The following is a 20463-nucleotide window of genomic DNA, read 5'->3' on the forward strand; positions in this document are numbered from 1 at the left end:
ATTTGTTGTCATTTATATTCAGCCTGAGATAAAAGAGAGCAGGGAATCTCATGCTCCGGAGCCAGATGAAATCCTCCTGATCTCTCTGTCTGGGCCTTAGGAATCTCTGCAGGCCACACCTATCACCAGTCTGGTCAAGCCCTCCTCAAGTGTTTTTCCCTGTCTGGAAAATATCCTTAAGTAAGATATACAGACAGTTATTCAGCAATGATAAAAAGCTCCCTGTTGGATTTCCCATCTTTAGCATCTTAAATAAAAGGATGGATGGATAGTTATGGTTTAAATGTTGGAACAGACCTAGATGATCCTGTTTGACCTCTGTTTCTTGAATGCTAAGAGAAACTTGTCTCTAAATTGAGCCTAAATTGTGGCAAGATGGAGACTCTGTGGGGTAGTGGACCCAGGTCTGGGAAGTCAGTCAGTTGCCTGCTCTTTATGTGGTTACACTCTCCCTGAAAGAGTAGGTGAATGGTCCAGGAGTGCTGCTACGTCCAGCTCTGTTATTGAAGGTAGCCTTAGTGGCTGGAGGTGCCTTTTACCAGCTTCGTCTGATAAGAGAGCTACAGCCATTCCTGGATTGGAATAACTTGACCACAGTTGTTCATGCACTGGGGACCTCAAGGTTAAATGACTGAAATGTTGTCTATGTAGGTCTACCCTTGAGGTTGGTCCAGTGGCTGCAGCTAGTGCAGAACTTTCTTCTTTCAACAAGCCTGTTAAGTTGAGACCTATCCCAGTCTGCATCTGTGTCAGAATTGTTTAATATGTTTTTAATAATGTTTTGACCCTTTTTAAAAGCTTTTTTAAAAAATGTTTTTAATGCTGTTTTGTTTTAATGTATTTTAAGACCTGTTTTTATGATGTTTTAGAGTGTTTTAGTGCTTTGTTTGCTGCCCTGGGCTCCTGCTGGGAGGAAGGGTGGGATACAAATTGAATGAATAAATAAATAAATAAATAAAAATAAACATGGAATCTAAGCTGCTTGTAGGGACAAACTATTTCCAAAATGTAGCACTTTGTGTGATATACACTGGCTGCCAATCTGCCACTGGGCCAAGTTCAAATATTTGAACATATAATGCCCTAAATAATTCAGGGCCTTCAGTTAACATAAGAACATAAGAAGAGCCTGCTGGATCAGGCCAGTAGCCCATCTAGTCCAGCATCCTGTTCTCACAGTGGCCAACCAGGTGCCTGGGGGAAGCCTGCAAGCAGGACCCGAGTGCAAGAACAGTTAGTTCAAAGGATGGCTGACAGTTTGTAAACTGGGACAGAATGTCTTGAACATATTATGCCAGCACTTTGTCATTTACACTGACTCGGTTTCTAAGCCAAAATCAAACTGTCGGATGTAATTTCAATAGACCCCTAAAAGGCTTAGGCCAAGTTACTTGAAGGCTCAACTCTTTCCATATATCCTTACAGAGGCCTTGAGGTCATTACCAGGGTAGAAATGTGAAGGCCTGGCAAAAAAGTGGAAAATTTGGGGAAAACCCTTTTTGTTGTTCTTTCAATTTAAACAACAAACAAACCCAAAAATTGGTTCTTTTCCAATATTCCCATTTTTTTCTGGGCCTTCACATCTCTACAGCAGAGGTCTTTCTTCAAGTGACATCACCAGGTGAGATCTGCAGGTGACTACGAGAGGGAGGTCATTCTCCGTGATAGCACCACTGTTATGGTATACTCTCCTAGTAAGCCCTTACCAGGCACTTCGATAGCATTCTTTTCAGCACCAAGAAAAGACTATTTATTAAACTTCTTTTTTACTGTATTTTGATGTTTTGTCTTTTTATAAAAAAAGTTTGAAAACCTATCTGCGTTTCATTCGGTTGCTTAATCTGTCTTGTGTTGTATTTTGTGTTATGATTCTTTTTTTATACCATCCAGAAAAATTCAATTATAGGGCAAAATGGTGGTAGCGGGAAATGGTGGCCCCTGCAGATGTAGACACCCATCTTCACTGCCTCTTCAACGATATCATTCCAAGGTGGCAGTGGCTGGAGCATTGTGGTGGCAAAATAGCAGCAAATAAGGATGGCCATTGGCAGGAGCTCTATTGTGTGATGTGTGATGGGGGGGAAATCCATAAACACATAAAATGACAAGCTGCTTGTTAATCTCTGGCCCCTGAAAATAAACTCCTCTCCAGAAGATTTATATGAGAATTTTAGTTTTTGCCCATCCCTAAACATTCTCATTCAGCAAAATTCTAATTCTATGTGGCAAATGTCTCATACTAAGATTTCTTTCCCTTTTTTAAGTCCAATTCCCTTGATAAAGATGGTGTTGGGGAGTGATGGCCACCAAACAGGATCAGAAGTAGTGAAGGCCACCAGCATGGATAGATTTAAAAGTGGATTAGAAAAAATCATGGAAGATGAAGTCATCAATGACTGCTAGGCACAATTACTATGTTCTACCTCAGCTGTCAGAGCAGAGCTTGGAAAAGTTACTTTTTTGAACTACAACTCCCATCAGCCCCAGCCAGCATGGCCACTGGATTGGGCTGATGGGAGTTGTAGTTCAAAAAGGTAACTTTTCCAAGCTCTGCTGGATGGTACAATGCCAACATCCCCATTTCATCTTTTCCTAGCAAAATACACTACCTAAGTAGAACCCTGCTGGATCAAGCCAAAGCCATCTCTGATTCAGCATCCTGTTATTACAGTGGCCAAACAGGTTCCAATGGGAAACTTACTAGCAAGACCTTAGAGAAACAGCACTCTCCCCACTTTCATCAATTCCCGGCAACTGATATTCAGAGGTATACTGCCTCCAACAGTGGAGATAGAACATAGACTTTGTGGCTAATAGCCACTGACAGTCTTAAGACACACACCCTGAGAGTCTTGCTAGGCCCGAACCAGAGCTTGAAAAAGTTACATTTGAACTACAACTCCCATCAGCCCCAGCCAGCATGGCCACTGGATTGGGCTGATGGGAGTTGTAGTTCAAAAAGTAACTTTTCCAAGCTCTGTGTCAGAGACACTGCCTCTGAATGCCTGTAGCTGGGAATCTCAAAATGAGGAGACACTCTTGTGATCAGGTCCTGCCTGTGGGTTTCCCATAGGCATGTGACTGGCCATTGTGAGAACAGAACACTGCCCTGGGCTCTACTGGGAGAAAGAGTGGGATATAAATCTAATAAATAAATAAGGTAGGACTAGGTGGATCATTTGTCTGATCCAGCAGGACTCTTCTTATGTTTTTATAGTGTCTTTCAGTCCACAAGACCTGCTTTGTGTCCCGAGTCAGTGTATCATCTTCACCATAGCTCTTAACTATATTTTTGGTGTTTGCTCACTGTAAAAATCTGGAACAGATCACCACATCCTATCAGGCAACAGAGGATTCTTTGAGTTCCATCTGGGGGAAAAAATAACCAACCTGTTTGTTACCAGAACTACAACTCAGGAATAAGCAGTTATCTCCCCTTGCAATTATCTAATGCACTATAATTTCATCAATGGTCCAAAGCTTCAGGAACTTTCCAGAAAGCACCAAAAAACAAGCCTGATGTGCTTATAAATCAACACCTCTGCCATGGAGAATTGGGAGTGGGGGCAAGAGGCAGGCAGGGCTCTGTCAGTTTTATTTCTGTCTCATTTGCTCTTATTCATATTATTGGGTGGATTTTAAATCAGGGCTTTGGCAACCTCGTCTAGTTGTCTGGACATGCATTTACAACCATGTTGATGCTAAAAGGTGTATAGGTAGAGCCAGGCATCACCCAATGTTACCTCTTTAAGTCGGGCAGCCATTTAAGAGGAACACATGATGCATCTATAGGAAACCATAGCTGCCCAAATGTTGTGGGTACTGGCACTGCTGCTTCCTTGCATCGTTTGCAAAATACTTTGTCCTGTGACCAATTCTTTCCCTGTTCCAAATGAGTGGTACCAATCAGGTGATCTAGTCATTGGTGGCATGACTTCTCAGATCGTTGATATGTACAGTCAAATTTCTTTAAATGAACACCCTTCTCCAAAGCTGTTTCAACTACCAGCGTAAGGAAATACATATATTTTTCCTCTTTATGTCTTCTTAGCTCAGTCGGATCACAAAGGATTGTTTCTACTAGTGACAGATACTCAAAGAAAGCGAAAGTGTGCTAGGTTCAATATAGGAGCACACTTTCGCAATTGCTCTTTTTCATATTATTGCATTAGACAGTAGCATAGGAGTGGGGATACAATTTTACAGCTACATGCTGTGCATGTCTACCAAGACATAAACCCCACTGAGTTCAATGGGGCTTGCTCCCAGTTACGTGGGTACAGGATTGCAGGTTCTGATTCAAAGTTATCCCACATTTGCATGTGGCCACATCTGTCTTTTTTTTCTAACAGAGAGGTTATATTGGGAACTGATTCAGATACTAAGGTAAATGAAGAAGAGATTGGGGGAAAGCATCCTCACAATTCAATACTATCACACTTAACAAAAGGTGTGGAAATGGGGAAAACTGAGAGGAAAAAGAGAGAGAGAGAGAGAGAGAGAGAGAGAGAGAGAGAGAGAGAGATGCCCATGATTACAGAACTTGGGAAAGTTACTTTTTAAACTACAACTCCCATCAGCCCCAGCCAGCATTGCCACTGGATTGGGCTGATGGAAGCTGTAGTTCAAAAAAGTAACTTTTACGAGCTCTGCCCATGAAAACATTCAAACAATCAGATTCAAAACATATTTTTTTAAAATATTGTTTTAAAATAACAGCTACTAATAACTAGGGCTCTGTATGCCCCTGATCTGACCTAGGATGATCCAGAGCTGACCCAGATCGAGGCTCCAAATTGATTTTGGGTTCTTGCACAGTGTTTAATTAAGGTTTTCAGCCCTGATTAAACACGTGACTGGGAGGGTGAAGAGTAGGGATGGAAGGACCTTCAGGTCTGTTCTCTCTGGTTCTCATTTCCCCCCCCCCATCTTAAATTCGGTTCTCCACATTTCTACAGCAAGTTGTGATTTTTTTTTTAAAAAAAGAAGTCCCTCTGAAAATTCTTCAACATTTTACTCTGAATTTCTCTGAATAAGCACATTTTTGTATGCAGTTTTATTCTTGTTGTAGACTGCTTCAGGATAAGTCTAGATTCCCAAGGATGTCTGTTTCCATTCTCACTTCATTGTGGAAAGTGTGAATTTGATAGACTCAACTTTAAATGCTAACTAAATGGAGTTTCTCCCCTACCCGTAGCGGGGAGAGTAGGAGGCACCTGCAAGTCTGTCTAGTCCAGTATTCTCTTTCCTTCACTGGCCAACCAGATTCGTATGGAAAACTAAAAGCATATGAGCACAATAGTCCTCTCCCACTCTTGTTCCCCAACAACTGGTATTATCCAGAGTATACTGCTCCTGGTCCTGATGAGAGATGATTCATCCTTCATGAATCTGTCTAATCTTTTTAAAAGCGTATGATCTAGAGAGTAACCACCACAAGTTGGTGGCAGCAGATCCCGGGCATTAATAATTATATGCTGTGCAAAGGTGTTCATTTTATGCATCCTGCTATGTCCTGCCAATGAGCTTTATTGACTGGCCACAAATGTTTGTATTCTGACGGCTGTAGGGGAAAAAAACCCTCACATTTATACAGTATATATGTTTCTGTGATTTACAGAGATCTTATTTATGTGGCAAAACACTTGGGCTTTTGCTTTTGCCAAAGTTGCTCTGATAAAAATGAACTGAGATTGTTTCCATGATGGCTGTTACAGAGCTTTGAAGACGGAATGCTCAGAAGGGCTTTATTTGTGGAACCAGAATGATGCTGGCTATATGTATATGTGTGTATATATTCCTCCATCATTATAGCCTCAGTCATTATAGCCTTCAAATTAGAAACAAATTATTGTGGCACAAGATTCACGAGCCAGAGATCATTTACTCTGAAGCCTGAAGTGAAGTGTGAGGCGAGTGTGTTTACTGTGTATAGGCTAAGTGAAGAACGAAGACCCATTTTCCTTGTAAAAACTGAGCATGGAGGATAAGAAAGGGACATGGTTAGGTGTGTCAAAATGCTATACACCATATATTTGATTGGTAGGTAGGTCCAGAGGGGAAGGATGAATGAATGGGCCCTTTCTGTAGGAGTTCCTCATCTGTGGAATTAGGGAGGCCTGCCTGACATCAACATTGCCATTATTTCGGTCCCAGGCAAATATTATTTTTTCTTGAGCATTTGGGCAGCACCAACGATAGAATGTTTTTACCCTCACTAAGCTCTCAGTTCTTGTAAATCAAGTCAATTATTTGAGGACTTGTGTGTGTGTGTGTGTGTATGTGTGTGTAGCAGTTTATCTGTTAAATAAGGTTGCTTAACCTGAAGAAGGAAGTGTTTTATCAGCTCAGGAACATTTGTAACAAATAAAAGTATTTCCTTCAAATCCCCATAGGTTAGAAACAGAAATGACCGGTGCTGTGGTATAACAGTTTTCTGCACATGTAGAAGAGCTTCTGACATATTAAATTAACTGTATTTGTAGGGTTTTGATGAAGTTCTACCAGCATGCACTGGCTTTGGCATTTGCTGTAAATGAGATCAATGAGAATCCCAAGGTCTTGCCCACTGTCACACTCGGGTTCCACATCTATGACAACTATTTTGATGCGAGGATGGCCTACTTTACCACTCTGGACTTGTTCAGCAAATCGCACAGATTTTTCCCCAACTACAAATGTGACCCCCAGAAAAACCTCATAGCTGCTATTGGGGGACTTGTTTCAGATACTTCCTTCCGTATGGCAGACATCTTAACTCTCTACAAGATCCCACAGGTAGGATCTGTGAATGGGCAGGTGAGGAAACGACACTCTTCTGTTGCCATTGCCATGGAGTTATTTTGTGGTTCAGAAGGAAAGAGGGTGATGACTGATGGAGGGTGGGAAACAAACCAGAAATTAAATCCCCATGCATTTTAGAACTTGGGAAAACCAGGCTTCTAAGTTATGCATGAAGCCTCCATGTGTAGTGGAGGATCACAGCTCTACATATTCATCCTCCAAAGCATAGAGGAGGGGTGGGGAACTGGATCATTATTCTGGGCCAAGTTTGAGAAGTGTGTCAATCAAGTAATGTCACAGTGGCATCAGGTGGCTTTGCAAAGTGCTCTGTAAGGTATGGCAAACAATTGACTATCAGTTTGTATATAAGCTCCTTCCAAAGTTCTATGCATGAGGCTGTCCAAGACCTGACAATTAGCTGATTGCAGAGACCCTTCTAAGGGGAAAGTGCCTGAGCAGGGCTTCCAACTTTACCTAAAGCTACACATTCCTTTAACAAATACTAGTTGCGTAAGTATTTGCTTGCATGAATGCCCTGCTCCTTATCTGTCTCTGTCTGTACATTTTCTTTTAGCTCATGTATGGCTCATTTCATCCAGAAGAGAATGATCCAAATCAGGTCCCTTCCTTTTACCGCATGGTCCCCAACGAAGCCCTTCAATATATGGGGATTGTCCGGCTGCTTCGGCATTTTGGATGGACATGGGTGGGGCTTTTTGTTGTGAACGATAACAGTGGAGAACATTTCGTGCAGACCCTGGAACAGTACTTTTCCCGGAATGAAATATGTGCAGCCTTCATACAAAAACTCCCACAACAAGCACATAGGTATGACTTCACTACTTGTTATGAAGTTACCTCTGATATATATGCTCATTTCATTGATAAGGGTAAGAAAGCTGGGACTTTCATTCTATATGGAGAAAACCTGAGCCTTACATTGCTGAGAACTGTTATGTTTTTTGCAGGTATTGCAAATACAAACGACCCAGCATTTGCAAAGGTATGGATTTTGACAACACAGATAGATTTCATGTCAACAGGCATTCAAAGAACCTGGGATTTTCAGTTTTTCGACGGTGCCATTTCCTTCACAATTCACTCAAAAGATCCACTAGGCTTCAATGCATTTATTCAGACCATAAGTCCTTACTGGAATAAAGGAGATGGTTTCATCAGTGATTTCTGGGAACAGGCATTTGACTGTTCATTTCGTAATCCTGGGATGCCAACAAAGGCAAATGGAAGTTGCACTGGGGAGGAGAAGCTAGACAGTCTTCCTGGATCTCTGTTTGAAATGGGCATGACTGGCCACAGCTACAGTATCTACAACGCTGTCCATGCTGTGGCTCATGCTTTGCATTCCATGTACTCATCTAGATCCCAGCACAGAGCAAAGGGGAACAATGGAAGAGTTGAACTTCAGGATCTGCAGCCTTGGCAGGTAATGTCTCCAACTTTTTAAATTATTATTTTATTTTAATATGTAGATCATTACAAGATGCAGTTACATTTAGTGGCTTATCTGTAAATTAATAATCAATGAAATGGTATTGTACACATTATTCACCCACATTATTTTGTGGGTTCGTATTACCTCCTATAGTTTGATTGGGGTGGTAGTCTTCTTTATATGTTCTATTTTTTTAATGGACTTAGATAGCTTTTTATTGTTTTCATTTCTTCTTCTTTGATTTTAAATGGTAGTGCTTTAACTTGCATTGCTTTAACTTGTTGCTCTTTGCCACCCTGGATTCATTTGGGAGGAAAGGTGTGACATAAATTGTAATAAGTAACTAGCTAAATAAATATATTGCCCTTCAGAAGTTGGACTCCATCTCCCATTAGTCAAAGGCAGAATGGCCAAATGGTCAGTGATGATGGTAGTCCAGCAATGTTTGGAGGGTCTGGGCCAGGTGTGGGGAGCCTTCGGCCCTCCAGATGTTGCTGAACTGCAACTCCCATCATTCCTGACCATTGACGGTGCTTTTTGGGACTGATGGGAGTTGCTGTTCAGCGAAGTTTGGACGGTCAAAAGTTCCCCACATTTGATCCAAGCTTCCCTCCCCGTCCTGTGTTAAAAGAGCTCAGTTTTCAGACTTACTATTTGTTAAATGTAACTCCATAAGCAATGTGTCAGAAAATGCTTTTGTAATCTTATTTATTATTAATTTATTTTATTTTACCTGCTTGCACGCCATCTTAAGCCAACAGACATGTAATAATAAACATGATAAAAGAGCCAGGCCCAGTTAAGATCAATCCATACGTGCAAAACTTATGCAACTAGTAACATTATTACCCAATAGCTCAAACTACCAGATTTTCACCTGGTATCTAATGGTCGTTGTTGTGGATGCCAGACAACTTTCAAGGGGAGGGGAGTTCCACAGCTGCAGGGCCACCATGGAAAAAGCCCACCTATATGTTCCCCCAACCATACTGTTCCCAGCAGAGAAATATTAAGGAGGGCTTCAACGGATTATGTGAACTCCCAGTCAGACTTGTACAGGAAGAGTCTGTCCTTTAGATAAGTCCATGGTTAGATAAATCCTCCATCATCTAGGTCCAAAGTTCTCTAAAGCTTTTTATGTTGTTTGCAAAACCATGAGTTCAGTCTGGAGGCAACTATTCAGCCAGTGCAGCTCTTTTAGAATTTGAGTGTTATGGTTCCAACTGGAGATGTCATACAATAGAAGGGTCACTATTTTCCCAGCAGCTGTAATTTCTGAGTTGTCTTCAAGGGCAGCCCCAGATGGAGCACATTACAGTAGTCCAAATGGGAGCTTATCAGAACATGGATCTCTCTGGCTAGACTATACCTCTCCAGGAATGGTTATACCTAGCACATCAGCTGCAGATGGGCATAGGCACTCCATACCACTGAAGACACTTACGTCTCCAGAGACAATATAGTCTCAAGACACATCCACAGTGGGGCTATGTACCTCCTCCTTTGGGGGAGTGCAACCACATGAAGAACAGGACATCCCTCTATTTTATAAACCTAGGAACTCCTCAGCCAGAGCACCTCTGTCGTATCAGGATTCATCCCCAATTTATCCACCCTTCTCCAGTCCATCACAGAGGCCAGATGACAGCTCAGAATCTGCATGGCCTGAGTATGATGACAAAGAGAAATAGAGCTGTGTGTCATCTGCATATTAGTCCCCTGGCATGAAATGTTGGTATGAAATTCCACCGTTGTTGTTGCTGTTATTTTAATTTACTACCCACCCTTCAGCCTACGGCCCTAGGACAGGTTACAATAGTTTAAAAGAGTTAAAACAATTAAAAACAAAGGTGGCATATGTTCTTATCTCTTTGAAATGTCTTCTTCCCCTCTTTCAACTAGCTCCACTCATTTCTTAAAGGCATTTCGTTTAACAACTCAGCAGGAGAAACCATGTTGTTTAATGATAAAAGGGAAGTGGAAGGAGGATTTGACATAGTGAATATGGTCACATACCCAAACAGTTCCTTCCAGAGAGTCAAAGTTGGAAGTGTGGATCGCAGCATCCTTGAAAGAAGAGAATTCATCATTAATGAAGATCGAATCATGTGGCACAGAGTTTTTAAGCAGGTGAGAAATCTGGGGTACTTTGAGGCTGTATGTGGTAGTAATCTGTGGGATCCAGATGCAAATTATTTATGAGTCACCAGTTGCCCATCTCTATGGGATGTACGAGCAGCTATTTATTTGAACAATGACTCTTTTCAATCCCTTCCTACTTTTCTTGTTTATGGATAGTTACTTCCTGTTTCTGTCTGTAATGACCACTGCCATCCTGGCTATTATAAGAAAAAGAAGGAAGGCCAAAAATTTTGCTGCTATGATTGTGTGTCATGCCCTGATGGGAAGTTTTCAGACCAGAAAGGTATGTGATATTTCCATTGTACAAAGTTGAATAATTCAGGATGTTCTGGAAAATGGCAATTTCCAATGGATAAATTACCACTGGGTGGATATAACTACCTGTCCAGTCGGTCATGGTACCATCCTCCCCTATTTGGAATGGTGTCTGTGAACATGGATTTGCTACTTCTCGCAGATCTGCAAAAGAAAGGTTGAAGAAACTAAAAGTAGAAATAACCTTTCAAAGTTAGGCATACTGTTTTGGGACAAAGAAGTCCATTAAACGCAGTGGTACTTTCTTCTAAGAAAAAACACACATGATAGTACTGAACCAAACAGGTGTCCTCCAGATGACCATTGGTCATCCTGCACCTGATGGGAGATGTTGGTGAAGGCTACTTTAAGTTGTAATATCAATAAATAAAGTCAAAAATTATTTAAAGACAGCTAAAATAAACACACCAACTAAATGACTTTGGTGATAATAAACATGAGAAGCACAAGCATAACTATCAAGATATTAAAACTGAAGTCCTTACTACCACAGATGCACTTCAAATGAGCAGGTACAAGTCTGCATAATTAGAGGAGGCAGAGTGAAAATTGTCCATAAGTCACAAATGAATTGCAACCAAAATGGGTTTCTTTCTATTTTTCAGACATGGCTCTTTGTTCCCAATGCCCAGAAGATCAATATTCAAACATGGACAGAGATGGATGCATCCCCAAAACAATAGATTTTCTGTCATGAAGAACCTTTAGGGATCAGTTTAGCTTCAGTTGCTGTTTCTTTTTCCCTGATCACAGCCTTCGTGTTAGGAACCTTTATTAAGCACAGAGATACCCCGATAGTCAAAGCCAACAACCGAGATCTCACCTACACTCTCCTCATCTCCCTCCTGCTCTGTTTCCTCTCTTCGTTGGTATTCCTCGGGCGTCCTGGGAAAGTGACCTGCCTTCTCCGACAAACTACTTTTGGCATCGTCTTTTCAGTTGCTGTTTCTTGTGTGTTAGCCAAAACCATCACTGTAGTCATAGCTTTCATGGCTACGAAACCAGGGTCCAACATGAGGAAGTGGATGGGGAAAAGACTGGCCAATTCAATTGCCCTCTTCTGTATTCTTCTTCAAGCTAGTATTTGTACTTTGTGGTTGATGACCTCTCCCCCATTCCCCCATTCAGACATGAACTCTATAATGGAAATAATCATCGTGCAATGTAACGAAGGGTCAGTCGCCATGTTTTATTGTGTCTTGGGCTACATGGGTCTCTTGGCCATTGCTAGTTTCATTGTGGCATTCCTGGCCCGCAAGTTACCAGACAGTTTTAATGAAGCCAAGTTCATTACATTCAGCATGCTGGCTTTTTGCAGTGTGTGGGTGTCCTTTGTTCCAACCTACCTGAGCTCAAGAGGAAAAGACATGGTGGCTGTGGAGGTCTTCTGTATCTTAACCTCCAGTGCTTGTTTACTGGGTTGCATCTTTTCCCCTAAATGCTACATCATTTTGTTGAGGCCCGAACTGAACAGCAGAGAGCAACTAAGGAGAAAGAAGTAACATATTTGTCTGACACACACACACATACTAGGGATTGCACCCCTGCTCACTCTGCTCACCAATCCCCACTCCCTCCACATTAACCACCTAGAGCTTCTGCTCCCTACTCCATGCAACTACTAAGTTCCCTTTTCACCTTCCCAAGCCCATTTCTGAAGCCACTTGGCTTCTAATCTGCAATCTTTCTTTGAAGCCCTGCTTTCATCTTCATCCCCATGCCCATGCCTCCTCCTCCTTTTGTGCAACTCCCCTTTGCACGCAGCCTACCTCAATTCTCATGCCTTCTCACCTCTCTCCTATTCTGCAGCCTGTTTTGCGCTCTCTCTCTCTCTCTCTCTCTCTCTCTCTCACACACACACACACACACACAAACACACACAGAGAGAGCGAGCGAGAGAGAGAGAGAGAGATTGCCGTATCTTTAAGATGAATAGAATGTTAAGAGCAATCCTGCCATTTAGCTTGTTCAGTGAGAAAATGTTAAGTTCAGTTGATGGATATTGTGCATATATGTTTGCTTGTTAACAATATTTGTTCTAAATTACTGCATTGAATGTGGAACTTCTTGTTGAAGACCACCCATTGTATCAGGAGTGGAACACATTTTCTGAAGGTACTATAGGTTAAGGTGTTGGACTACGACCTGGGAGACCAGGGTTCGAATCCCCACATAGCCATGAAGCTCACTGGGTGACCTTGGGCCAGTCACTGCCTCTCAGCCTCATGAAAACCCTATTCATAGGGTCGCCATAAATCGGAATTGACTTGATGGCAGTACATTTACATTTTGCATTGTTTACCTTTCTCACATGAGGCAAATGAGGAATGGAAGAGGGCCATGTTTGAATACAGTGAGAAAGGAGGGGCACTAAATGGGGAAAAGAAACTGTTTGAAACAATGGCAGAGGTTTGATTGAAGCAGGGATTGAGAGACACAGAGAAAAATTGTGGTTTTAAAGAATGGCAGAGGTTTGAGATAAAGTGAGCAGGGGTTTCACTAGAGAGAGAAGAAAGTTGGGAAAGCTCTCTTGTGTTAGCTTCTGTGCTGTACCCATCTCTGCTATTTCTCATTAAAAAACAACAGCTAGTGCTCAATGTTCTTCCCTTGTCATTCAATTCAGACCACTCTTGTTTTAAACTAAGTTCAAGGTTCTAGTTTTGGCGTACAAAGCTCGATACAGCTTAGGACCAGGATACCTGAAAGATCATCTAACCCTTTATATACCTAGTTGATCACTGTACTCTGCAGGCAAGGGCCACCTGCAGATACCATCTTATCAGGAGGTCCATTCAGCACAATGTAGGAAGTGGACTTTTATTGTAGTGGCACCTACTCTTTGGAGTTCCCTCTGCTTAAATATTAGACAGACACCATCTTGGTTTTCTTTTCAGCGCCTACTGAAGACCTTCCTTTTCCAACAAGCCTTTTAAGTAGAGACCTTATCCCAGTCTGGGTCTGTGCTGGAATTGCTTTTTAAGATGTTTTTAGAGATGTTTTGTTGTAACAGATTTTAAAGTCCGTTTGTATGATGTTTCAGATTGCTTCTAGTGCTTTCGTTTGCCACCCTGGAATCCTACTGAGAGGAAGGCAGAGATATAAATCTAATAAATCTAATAAATAAATAATAATAAATAAACCACCACTTCCCCCCTGTCAGGATCCCTCCCTTCTTGCTCCCATGCTACAGCTACTGCTGTTGTACAGCCTGTCTTGTCCTATCCCACCCTGACTTCAAGGAAATCCAGGATTGTGATGCCCACGGCAAAACCTCCAAGTGGCTGCTGAATGACTGTCCTCCCATAAGGCTGCCTGGTTTTTGATTCTTTGGGATCTGCCTATTACTTGGTTTCTTGGATTTTTAGCCACTCCTATGTACTAGGGATAGATGAATCTGCCCATTTTGGTTAATCTCAGTTCCCCAACCTGAAATTCTGTTCTTCACTTTTCTGCAGCAAATTGTGATCTGGAAGGGAGATTATCAGCACAAACTCAACATGATCTATGGACTGCCTTCAAGTCAATTCTGACTTATGGGCGACCCTATAAATATGATTTTCATGGTAAGCGGTATTCAGAGGGGGGTTACGATTGCTGTCCTCTGAGGCTGAGAAGAGGGGACTGGCCCAAGCTCACCCAGTGAGCTTCATGGCTGTGTGAGGATTTGAACCCTGGTCTCCCAGGTCATAGTCCAACACCTTAACCACTACACCGCACTGGCTCTCTCAACGTGATCTACACAGAGAAAATCATAACAGGCAAGTGGTCCCCCTGCTGTAGAGAATAAGGAATGATTAGTACATGTGCTTCTTAATCTTCTGCAGGATAATACCAGGGGCCTTTCCATACAATCAATCAAGAGTTTGTTCCTTTTACCAGTTTTGGCCAGTCAGACATCTATGGCCATTCCTCAATAGGTGTCAATTGCCTATAATGGTCCATGCATTGGGAACCTCAAGGTTGTATTACTTCAATGCACGCTATGTGGGACTACCCTTGAGGTTGGTCCAAGGGATGCAACTAGTGCAGAACATGGCATCTAGGCTGCTTGGAGGGCAAACTATTGCCAAAATATAACCCTAGTCTGTAGGATCTGCACTGGCTGCCAATCTGCTACTGGGCCAAGTTCAAGGTTTTCAGAATATAATACCCTAAACAGCTCGGGACCTTCAGTTAGTTCAAGGAATGGCTTCAAGGTCTTGAACTGGGATTGGACGGGTTGTAATTTTAATAAAGCCCTAAATGGTTTAAGCCAAGTTACGTGAAGGATCACCCCCTCCCAAGTGATACCAGCAAGTGAGATCTGCAGGTGAAGAGTGATAGCGCTACAGTTATGGCCCCAACAGATGTGAGGGCACCCATTTGTTCTCCTTCACTGTGTCTTCTATGATGCTGCATCATGTGATAGCATCACTCTGGGAGAGGGGATTACAGTGGGGAAAATAGCAACAAATGAGGGGTGGTCATTGGTAGGAGTTCCATTGGCATGTGCGGTCATGGCAATAAATAAACAAATAAATTTTAAAATGATAAACTACCTGGTAATCCCTGGTCCCTGAGACTTAAAAAAACCCCTCTGTGATTGACAGGCCTAGGTTCCGCCCTATTCCATCATTAGCCAATCCTGAAAGGACTGTTTGGTCAGTTAGGACAGCAAGTTAGATCAGAGTGAAGATCAGATCGAGTTGGGTCTGGCATGTAGGGTTAGAGAGCTAGTTCAGTTGTGATGGGAGCTGAACTGAGTTGGGGGTATCCGGAGGGTTGGAAGTAGAGAAGGGAATAGGCAGGTATGAGATACGCACTGGGAACAGAAAAGCTGAAAAGAAGAGGCGTAAATAAGAAGTTAAAAGAATAGTTCAGGGAATAAGGAGGGACATATCTACCTCTGCTCCACCTCCATTCCGCAAAGGAGGCTCACGAGGGTGCCTCCTGGGCCAAGGGAGTGGGGACAACATGTCGTGCCCTAGAGGCCAGTGGTGGGGATGGAGCGTGGGCTTAAAGGCCAACTCTGCCCCTGAATTCACTCTCTTGTGCTTTTGCTGCATCCCCTTCGCTCCCCCTTTTATGCAGTATGGGATTTGCTAGTCGCTTGGGGCTGAGTGGGATTTTTGGGGGAGAGACACAGTGTGGTTTCCCTTTCCTTTTGCCTACTCCATACTGTTGGGGCTAATTTGATTGGCTTTTGGGGGTGGCTGGCCTGTTGGCATGGAGCATTGGCAAGTCAGGCAGTGCATGGAAAGCACGTCTATCCTGTGGGGAAGGGCACCCTCTAGGGAACTCTCAGTGCTACATGCATGGGGGGGAATAGGGTGCCCTGATAACCTGGCTTGCACATTTGGGTGAGCACCAGTACAGCAAGGCCCAGTTGCACAGGGTGAGGCAACACCCAACGCTTTACTAGCAAGGAGAGGAGAGTTTCCTCCCCATCCTTGGCTGGGGGGCCACAGCCTTTGGCTGATGGTCATGGCCAGGGGAATTTAGGGTTGTTTTGCTCAGTTTTAGTTCTAGCCTCACCTGCCCTTTCAGATTTAATTTGGTTAATTTGATTCATTTGCAGTTTCTCCAAAATTATTTTAATCAATATAACGTCAAAGCAAGGTTTTGTGAGTCTTTTGTGAAGGTGTGTTGGCAAAGGTTGGATCTGTAGCAGTATAACCCTCATGCTTATGTGCCAGCTATACATGCTTGTTTGAAAGATGTTCTTGGTTCAAAAATAAAAGGTTTCTCTTTGTTTTACCATACTGCCTGGAATTTGTTATTATAGGGGGTTTAACAAGTTTGAATAAAGCATTAGAACCTATATAAGCTTGGTCACTTACTGCAGGCATATTGGCCATATACTCTCACTCTTTACATGACTGCTCCTTTTTGGGCAGTCACCTATCAGTAACCTAAGGGGGATCAAAAGACGCAGGTGAGGGGAAGCAGCTAGTTCCAGTGGGGCCAGAATTGGACTAGGGGAGTGGACCTGGTTTCCCTTATCTGGGTTCTTAAGTGAGCTGTCACACCCTTCCCCAGAAGATTTGTATAAGAAATTAGGCTCTACCCATCCCTAAAAGTTGAGATGGCGATTCTTGTCTGAGAACTTCCAGCTAAGCTCTAATTCTATGTGGGAAATGTGCTGTACCAATATTTTTACTCCCGTTTCCTTGATAAAGGTGGTGTTGGGCAGTGATGGCCACCGTTGTGGATCAGAAGTAGTGTTTGCCATCAACTTGGATGGTTTTAAAGCAGGATTAGAAAAAAATCATGGATGAGATGACTATCCATGGGTACTAGCCATGTTGGCTATGTTCTGTGCCCAGTGTTGGAGGCAGCATGTCTCTGAATACCAGTGGCTGGGAATCCCCAAAGGGGGAAACCAATGTTGTGCTTGGGTCCTGCTTGTAGGTTTCTCATAGGCAACTGATTGGCCACCATGAGAACCAAATGCTGGAGTAGGTGGGTCATTGGCCTGATTCATCAGGACTCTTCTTATGTTCTTAAAGTGGCCTTCACTTCACAGTTTAGCCCTGCTTTGTGTTCCCAGTGAAGGTGATATCTTCACCATAGGTCAACTATCCTTTTGGTGTTTGCTCATTGTGGAAATCTGCAACAGACCACCCACTTCCCATCGTATGGGGCAACGGAGAATTCTTTGAGTTCGATTTAGATAAAAAAAGCCAACATGTTAATTACCAGAACTACAATTCAGGAATAAGTAATTATCTCCCCTTGCAATTAGCTAATGTACTATAATTTCATCGATAGCCCAAAGCTTCAGGAACTTTCCAGAAAGCACCAGAAAACAACCCTAATGCTTGTTATAAATCAATGCCTCTGCCATGGAGAATTGGGAGTGGGGGCAAGAGGCAGGCAGGGCTCTATCAGTTTTATTTCTGCCTCATTTCCTCTTTTTCATATTATTGGATGGATTTCAGATCAGAGTGTCGGCTATCTCATTTCGTCGTCAAGGCATGCCTTTGTAACCATACTGATGTTAAAAGGTGTACAGGTAGAGGCAGGCATCACCCAATATCACCTCTTTCAGTCGGGCATCTGTTTTAGCAGGACACAGGATGCATCTGTAGGAAAGCATTGCTGCCCCAATGTTGTGGATACTGGCCTTGCTGCCTCTGCTGCCTCACATCGTTTGCAAAGTACTTTGCCCTGTGACGGATCCCTTCCCTGTTCCAAATGAGTGGGACCAGCTAGGTGGGCTTCTCGTTGGTGGGATGACTTCTCAGATCGTTAATATGTTCAACCAAGTTTCTTTCAAGGAACACCCTTCTCCAAAGCTGTTTGAGCTACCAGCGTAAGGACATAGATGGTTTTCCTCTTCAGTTTGATCACAAAGAATGGTTTATCCTAGTGACCGGTTACTCAAAGAAAGCACAAGGGTGCCTGATACAATATAGCAGCACTCTTTCTCCATTGCTTTCTGGGTCTTATACATTCTACCACATAGGACTAGTTCTCCCATAATGAGAGCTCTTTTAATTTCAGACAGTAGCATAAGAGTGGGGATATAATTTTACAGCTCCATGCTATGCACATCTACCGAGACATAAACCTCATTGAGTTCAATGCAGCTTACTCGCAGGTGTGTGGGTACAAGACTGCAGGCTAATATTCCAAGTTGCACCAGATTTGCATGGAACAAAATCTGTGCTATTTCTAATAGAGAGGAAATATAGGAGCAGATTCCAGTTAAATGAAGAAGACAGCAAAAAAAAAAGTAGAAAGGGTGAGAACCTTGAAAACCCTGCAAACTTCCCCAATACTGAGAGAGAAAGAGTGAGATCCACAAAGAAATGCCAACAGCCAATCAGATTCAAAATACAGTTTTAAAAAGACTGCTGTAAAACAAGAATTACTAATAAGTAGAGCCATGAACCCCTTGGTGATCTAATGTGGAGCTCAGTCTGCTGCTTTGGAGTGGCTCCAATCTAACCCAGGACTATCCAGGGCCAACTTGGATCTGGGCCCCTAACTGATTTGTGGGTCTTGCACAGTATTTAATTAGAGTTTAAACGCCTAAACCCAACCTGTGGTCAGAACAGTGAGTAGAAGATATGTGCAGGTCTATTTAATCTAGCATCCTCTTCCCTACAGAAAAATCCAGATTCCCATGGAAAACCAAAATCTTATGAGCACTATGGTTCTCTCCCAGTCTTGTTCTCCAGAAAATGGTATTATCCAGAGGTATACTGTCTCTGAACCTGTACAGTGGAGTGTGTGGTTGCGTGTGTGTGTTTATGTATCCTGTGTACAGAATGAAGAACATTTGTGTTTGTTGCAATGAGTTAGCCCAAAGGTACAATATGCCATACAATATATTTGATTAGGAGGTCCAGAAGGTGGTGATGATAGAACGAGCCTTTTCTGTAGTCACTCCCCATCCATGAAATGCTCTCCCTAGTGTGTCCTGCCTAACACTAACATTACCATAATTTCAGGACTAGGTAAAGACATTTTTGTTTTCCCGGGCGTTTGGGCAGCACCAACAATAAAACGATTTTTACTTCAGGAATTTTCATATGCCTATGTATTTTATTACTGCATTTTATTATTGTAAATAGTTTTGAAACTTTTGTGATGGAAAGCAATTTATAAATTCAATAAATGTAACCCAACCTAACCTAACCTTAAGAGGGGAGTATTTTATCAGCTCAGAAACATTTGTAACATATAAAATTATGTCCTTAAAATGCACACCAGTTTGAGGCAGAAGTTGCAAGTATTGTGGTGTACTTTGTTTGTGATGTAATCACTTCTGACATATTAATTTAACTGTATTTTCAGGGTTTTGACAAAGTTCTACCAGCATGCACTGGCTTTGGCATATGCTGTAAATGAGATCAATGACAATCCCAAGGTCTTGCCCAATGTCACACTCGGGTTCCACATCTATGACAACTACTTTGATGCGAGGATGGCCTACTTTTCCACTCTGGACTTGTTCAGCAAATCACACAGATTTTTCCCCAACTACAAATGTGACCCCCAGAAAAACCTCATAGCTGCTATTGGGGGACTTGGTTCTGATACCTCTTTCCGTATGGCAGACATCTTAACTCTCTACAAGATCCCACAGGTAGGATTTGAGAATAGGCTTGTTGGTAAACAACACTCTTCTGTTGTCATTGCAGTTCTGCAAGTTATTTTGTGGTTCAGAAAGAAAGAGGATCATGGCTGATGGGGGTGGGAAACAAAACAGAAACTGAATCATATTCTCTAGAGAAAATTCAAGTAGAGGAGTCTTAGACTGTTGCCATATTCAAGCATTTGTTCTTCCATGTGATGTCAGTCAGGAGGAAGAGGAAGAGGGATGTGAGTGTGTGTTCAACCTGCCCTCTCTCTCATGTTCCTAGTTGTCTTCCATGAGATGGAGATCAATCCATTTGTAGCATCTTTACTTGTGAAGTCTCCCCGTTTATTTTACAACTTGGAAAAAATCAGGCTTCTAAACTGTGCAGGAAGCCTGCATATGTAGAGGAGGATCTCTGCTTGACATGTTCACTCTCCAGTTCATAGAGAAGGGGTGGGGAACGGGATCATTATCCTGGGTCAAGATTGAGAGGTGTGTGGGGCCACCCACTGATCAATCAAATGATGTCACAATAGTGTCAGCTGACTCTTTTCCCCTGCATGTGCCTTGCAGGCCGTTTTGCAAAGTGCTCTGTAATGTATGGCAATCAATTGACAGTCAGATCATAAGAAGCCCATTCCAAAGTACTATGGAAGAGGCTGTCCAAGACCTGACAATCAGCTGATTGTAGAGACCCTGC

At 42.6% G+C, this 20463-nt stretch overlaps 1 pseudogene; it reads left to right on the forward strand.

The window, feature by feature from the left end:
* The first annotated feature begins 7420 nt into the window (after window positions 1-7420).
* LOC133366860 (vomeronasal type-2 receptor 26-like) lies at window positions 7421-20360 on the forward strand (annotated as a pseudogene).
* Window positions 20361-20463: the final 103 nt, after the last annotated feature.

The sequence above is a fragment of the Rhineura floridana genome, chromosome 11 (assembly GCF_030035675.1).
Source record: "Rhineura floridana isolate rRhiFlo1 chromosome 11, rRhiFlo1.hap2, whole genome shotgun sequence".
NCBI lineage: Eukaryota > Metazoa > Chordata > Lepidosauria > Squamata > Rhineuridae > Rhineura > Rhineura floridana.